Below are 4,724 nucleotides of genomic sequence, written 5' to 3'. Positions count from 1 at the left end.
GGTCAAGAATGGGCTCGCAGGTCCCTCAAACGGTATTCAAAATTAATTTTGTCATGAGGTCCCTCAAAGGACAAGGAATATGTGCTCAAAATTAGAGCACAAATAGAGCATAAATCAGGGCCCAAATTGTCCCCTAAAATCCAGGGATTTTATTACTTAGTTTCGAAGAATTAACAATGAAATGGGATGAAATTTAGTGGTAAAAATAATGGTAAATAACCAAGAAGTGTTAGGCTAACTTTACTTAGCTTCAATGGATAATTCCTCACATTTTCCTCTCTTTAAGCTCTCAAAAATAGTGAAAAATGATAGAGAAAATAATGGGAAAATAGCTCTCAAAAAATTGTTCACTAAGCGGCTACCACTTTAGCGACATAAGTACGCTAAAATGGTCGGGCGTAGGGATGAAGTCATTGTTAAAGCAAAACCTTGGTCGCTGAACCGACGTATGCTAAAGCAAACAAGGATTGCTTAAGTGATCCTTGACCATACAGCCAAGGCCGCTGAAACAACACCATATCGCTAAACCAGCTTCTGCTTAAGCAAACAAAGGTTTGCTTAAGCGGTTGCTTCAGTTGCTGCCAGACACCAGATTTCTCTAAGTCCAAATAGACTCTAACCGGATGCTATGCTACCATATCAAATTCAATATTTTGAACTCAATGAAACCATCAAAACTTTCATCTAAAATAGTTTTGACTAGATTTAGGGCCCACACCTATAGTTCTATTATTTAAAAAATCCACCCAATAGCCCCAAATGAGTTTGGAAGCCTTGGAACACAAACCAAGGGTTTCCCTAGCCTAAAATTAATGTTTCAAAGATGACGAAGCTATTAGAATTCTCATATAATATTTTTTACTAGGATTTTTTTCCTAAGACCAATTCGTTAACCGTGATAGCTCCAAAATTAGAAAATGAGCCTAAAACCCAAATAAACTATGCAATACTTGAACGGATAGTTTTAGCAAGTCATAAATTACCTGTAACAGCTGTGGGGAGGTTTAAAATGCTAGAGAAGCTAAAATTAAGGAAATAAATTGGAGGGTCATTACATGGATGGCAGGGATTTCACTAATCTTCTTCAGTGACTCATTGTTGGGTTGTTCATCCACCCCAACAGCCATAACAACTTTCTTTTTAAGAGATATCCTTCAAATACTCATGAATTTGATATTCAAATTCTCATCACCTAATATGATACCTACTTTACCAATCATTCTTTGTTAATTAACCTGGATGTAAGGAATAATACTGTCTTCCAAGCTCACATCCATTTCATGAGATCTGACCTTTGTCAAATGAGGAACTCCATCATTTATTCTACCTTCCACTCTAATCTCTCCTGTATCAGAAATATCATTAGCATACTTGGATTATACATTAGCTATCTGAACTTGAATGAAATCAATTGGACCTTTCAGTAAACCATCTTCGAGAGTTCATTCTTTAGATATTTGTAGTCCCTTTTGTTTAGCAGTGAAATTTACATTAACCAAGTTAACGAAAATACTGGAAATAGGCTCAATCATTCTTTTAGTTCTCATGACACGAAGCAATTTTGTATCGAGATCATCAACTTCTCTAACTAAACCATATGTTACTTTTACTAATTTTACTCCACTTCCAATGGAAACTAGCTCTATAACAAGTCTACCCTATTTTTAAGTAAGAATGGCAAAATGCTTTAGCGTTAGTAGCACTTCAGCAGGAACCACAAGAGCATTGACAGTGGTATATAAGATCCCCCCTTTCAAAGTGCCAACAACTGTTTCAACGACCTCAATTTCGACGCCTTCCTAAACCTCTGTAGTACTAACACTAAGATATGAAGTAGTAGTACGTTCTTATTTTAAGTCAACTTGATATCCTTTGGCGGAGGCTCCATATTTAAACCATCAAGCTCTTTCTATGCCATAATGCCTACATTAAGTGCCCTCACCAAAGCTTCTTTATCAATCAAACCTCCACGAGCAGCATTCACAATTTGTACACTCTTTTTTATCTTTGAAAAAGTTTCATCATTTAGAATCTTTTTTTATAGGAGTTAGCGGAATATGAAGTGAGATAAAGTCTGTAGAAGCTAGGGCTTCATCAAAGCTCACAAGCTTCACACCAACAACACGTGCATGTTCATCAGAGGCATATAGGTTATGATCAATGACATGTATGCCTAGCCCCTTAGCTCACCTTGAAACTTCTAATCCAACCTTCCTAAAACACAAGACAACAAGTGTTTTTCCTGCTAAGGAGACACCAACATATTTGTTCCTCAACTATTTATCAGCTTTAATAGAGGCATCAACTTGAGAAATATTCCTAGCAATAACAATAAGAATAGCGATCCCATGTTCAAAAACTGCCACAGTATTAGTATTAGGCGCATTAACCACAAGGCATCCATGCTTAGTTACCTCTGCACGATCAGTATTATCAATTTCGACACTAGCACGTCCAACAACTTTGAGCCGTTGACCAGAAAATTCAAAGATCTTATGAGTCACCTTTGTTCCGCTCTATACAAAAAAGGCATCACAATGAGAGATCTTAGTGCACTGTTCCTCAGGACTCAAGTTATATGATCAATCAATGTTAACAAATTCCCTTAACAATTTTTGTCCTGCATTGCCTAGATTTTTTTAGCAATGAGAGCTGCAGGTTTAGAATCCATTGAGAAGATAGTAAAGTTTAGAGAGTGATGGTGGGGCCTATAATATAAGGATATATTGGAGATGCCAAAGGTAGAGGTAGAAGAGAGTTGCTTTTTCTATGAGAGGAAGGCATATGAGAATTTTAAGGAAAAAAAATAGTTGAAAAAGTGAAAGCTGCCATTATGGAAAAATATTCACGGGGGAGCTTAGTAGAGTGAGATGCTGCCGATGATTGTTGTGGAAAAAGAAGGTTGAAAATGAGTTTTTGGATTTGGAAAGGGTTAATGGGTGTGAATAATGGGTGACAAATGATGAATGAATTTTTTTTCCAATTTGATATTCGGTATGCATATTAGAGCCCGACTAATTTGAATTTTCACTATGTAAGATCCATTTAAGGGAAGCACTCCCTAACAAGAATTTTTCCATGCTTAAGACTCAAACCTGAGACCTCTTATTAAGGGAGGAGCAATCCCATCGCTGCACCACTTCCTTTTCCTTTGGTATTTGGTGGTAGTGATGAATAAAATTGGACATTAATAGAGTACGTGGACATGCACACATGCTTGTAAGGGCATCTCCAACCACCCTCTAAATTTGAATGTGAAAAATTGATCACCGTTACCAAAATAAAGTTAAATATACTGACATTGAGTTACTAGATACCACAAAAAAGACATGTATAGATTGACTTGCCCTATAAATTATGAAAAATGTTATTTTCACTTGATAACGACTTGTTAATATGTATGAAGTTCTAAATAAGAGGCTACTTATAAAAATGTCATGTCCAATCGATCTCAACTTCTTAATTTGTGTAACTCCCCTTCGTTGAAAACATCTCATTTGTTCGACTACTCATGAGGAATTATCAATTTTTATTTTATGGAACAAAAAATTCCAATAATATATTTATCACTTAAAAATATACATTGAATATTTAGGGATAAACTTGGAATGCACATTTGATAAATCTAGTATATTAAAAAGAAGAAAGACGGGTTTTTTTGTACTTTTCTTATGAGGGATAAAAAGACAAAGCCACTCAAAAAGAGGGCCATTTTATAGTTTAGGCATATAAATACTGTATATTTAAGAACATGACTTTTCAACTCAATTTGGATAAGCCTGCACTATGGGTCTTGAAAAATATGAATTGGGTCCATGAGTCAAATCATATGTGCATTCCCATAGTAGCAAACTACTTATTATATAGCCAAAAAGCTGTTTGAATTGACTTATTTTTTTACTTTTAAACACTGTTTAATTTTTGGAGGTGTTCGGAAAAGACACCTTAGGGTTAAAGAGTCCAAAAAAAGTAAAAAGCCAAAAGTTGGTTGCTTCCATCTTTTGGTTATAGCTTACAAGTGATGTGCTATAGAAATATAGCTCTTTCGATGCTTAAAATGAGGAAAAGATGCAAGTTTCTGAGGTTATTTTGTTAGATATGATGCTTTTTGGGTATGTTTCACAGGAAATCATGTTTTGGATGATAAGTTTGTGATAAAGGTGAAAAAATGTGTTTTTGGCTATGTTTGGAGCAATTATGGATACTCAGGATGTTTTCCAGCTTGTTCATGATCAAAGCATGTTCGAAAATCAAAGAATAGCTGAAAAGATGACTCCCAACACTTACCAAGTCAACATGTGGCCGCATGTAGGACCTACAGACCGCATGTAGGCAAACCAAGTACTAGAAGTCTAAAATTCTGAGAGAGGATCCCACAAACACCTGGTAGTATGTCTGAGCATAAAAGAGATAGACCTCCTGAAGGGGTTCATGATGTTGTACCTCCTTGTCCTTTTGAAAGAGTACAAGATATCATTGATCGATAGACCAGTGCTTTATTAGCTCAAGATGAAGCTGAGAGAAAGGTATCGAAAGAAGCTCAGTGAATAGCTAGGGGGCAGAGCTAGTTGAGCCGAGACAAGCAGCAGACCGTTGAGCAATACTCTGTGCAAACCAGAATAGGTCTAGAGGTGGCCTTGTTCAAGTAATCCTAGCCTATTAGTATGTTCAATCATATATTGATGACGAAGAAGACTTGGGATATGTTGAGCCGGCAGACACTG

The 4,724-nt window shown here is 36.2% G+C and overlaps 1 pseudogene; it reads right to left on the bottom strand.

Annotated features, from left to right (window-relative positions):
* Window positions 1-416: 416 nt before the first annotated feature.
* LOC107874165 lies at window positions 417-4,328 on the bottom strand (annotated as a pseudogene).
* Window positions 4,329-4,724: the final 396 nt, after the last annotated feature.

The sequence above is a fragment of the Capsicum annuum genome, chromosome 6 (genome assembly GCF_002878395.1).
Source record: "Capsicum annuum cultivar UCD-10X-F1 chromosome 6, UCD10Xv1.1, whole genome shotgun sequence".
NCBI lineage: Eukaryota > Viridiplantae > Streptophyta > Magnoliopsida > Solanales > Solanaceae > Capsicum > Capsicum annuum.
This window is presented reverse-complemented; position numbering and strand designations above follow the sequence as displayed.